The sequence below is a fragment of the Teleopsis dalmanni genome, chromosome 2 (assembly GCF_002237135.1).
Source record: "Teleopsis dalmanni isolate 2A chromosome 2, ASM223713v2, whole genome shotgun sequence".
Lineage (NCBI taxonomy): Eukaryota > Metazoa > Arthropoda > Insecta > Diptera > Diopsidae > Teleopsis > Teleopsis dalmanni.
The window spans coordinates 232,665,402-232,667,315 of record NC_051847.1 but is presented as its reverse complement, the minus strand read 5'-3'; positions in this window follow the sequence as shown (position 1 = coordinate 232,667,315).

Sequence of the window (1,914 nt, the reverse complement as noted above, 5' to 3'; positions counted from 1 at the left end):
GAAATATCCACAATAAAAATTGGGTCGTCAAAAATGTACCAGTTTTTGAAAATGAGTACCAAACGAAAAAAAAAAAAAAAAGTACCAATTTTGGTACTAAAGTACCATAAGTGGCAACCGTGGGTGCGATTATAATATCTCTAATCAAATTGATTTGGCTTGACGAATGTTTACCTTATGGTAGTAGTGCTAATTTTATTTTAAACAAATTTTAGAATTCATTCATTTAAACGAATAAATATGTTAGTAAAGGGATCAGATTTCCTTTTAATAAAATAGTTTAAAGATAAGAAAAGTTATAGATAATTTGTAAGATAATATTAATTTCTAATTTTAATAACAAATTTTGAGATTGTTATATAAATTTGTCTACTTTTAAAAATTTCAGTGACAAAGAACTGATAGAAAAAGTAGCTTTAATTTTTAAGTATATTTAAATAATGTACTAGAAAATTAGACATCAGCTTACCACAATACTGGCTATGAAACCATGTCTCAACTCTACTTGAACGTAAGCGTGATGTAGGCAAGGAGATGAAGTGAGACTGGTATAGTACTGCAATAATAACAATGCCAGCAAAAGCGTAAAATAATAAGCGGTGAATAAATGTGCTGTCAGATTTAAAATTTTCTGTAGAATACTTTTGTAACTATCTATTCAATATTCAAAAATTATTATTTGTTACTATAAAGCTACATATATTCTTCATATGTATTATAAGAGACATTGAACTATTTATTTAAAATATATTCGTGCTTCATTATAAAAGAAATTCGATTTTTAAGTGTAAATGTACAGAAGGAATAAGAAAATATTGTAGGTAATTATATAGAGAGTGAACATTTATATTATGTACATAAATATGAATAAAAACAAGAATATTGTACACATTATATCTTGAGTTTTTCAAAAAATTTTTTTTATATATCTGTTATATTTGTCTCCATCACCGTTTTCTTTTCTTCGGCTTTAATTGCCGTCATATGCTTTTATTCGTACTTTGAAAAACTGTTCCCTGTAAAATTTAATGAATTTTTTTCTCATTTCAATCTCACTTTTACCACTCAACACAGTACTACAACCGCAACGACAACCACTCCCACTTCCACTCCAAAAAACTTTGTATCTGCGGGAGATGCTGTATTGTGCAGCCGTGTCACTTGTTGTATTCTGTGGTTTTTGTCTGTCTCAGTTTTATTGCTGTAATTGGCCACCAAAAAGCATTTCACAAGCACGATTTTTTGTTGCTTTTCTTCCAATTTCAGATGACTTTGGGAAAAAATTTGGTTCTTTCTTATTTGTTTGTGTATTTCACATCAAAACTTGACAGTTGGACAAATCGAGCCTTAAATTTGTTCTAGCAAACTCTGACATAAGTTTACCTTTTGAAACACATGCTCCATAATTGTCACCTTTTGCTGAATTGATCTCAAAATTTGTGTCCTTTTATTTTTAATTCACAATGTATTTCCAATTAATTAATTAAAATTTATTTAAGATTCCAGACAATTTATTGCTGTGGCAATGCCCTTAGAGTTTGTTAGCATTCAAGTCAGTACTTGAGTTCAATGAAGTTTAGTGAACTGCCGTTTTCTGTTGATTTTCCAAATAAAATAAATTATTTTGATGTATGAGTGAAATATGTTTTTCATGATTTTTATTTCAAGGTTTTAAAAACTTTGTACTTCTCTTACAAAAGCAGACGAAGTTAAATTAAATAATTCATTCAAATTTATGAATTAGTTACTTTCTAAATTGACGTTGGCTGTTATAAGTATTTGAAATCACAATATTTTATTGCTTAAGTCCCATCAATACAGTAAAAGCTTTAATATTGTCTTTAAAATTTATAATGAATTAACATACTTAAATTATTGCTTAAATCTATATAAACATATATATATATATATATA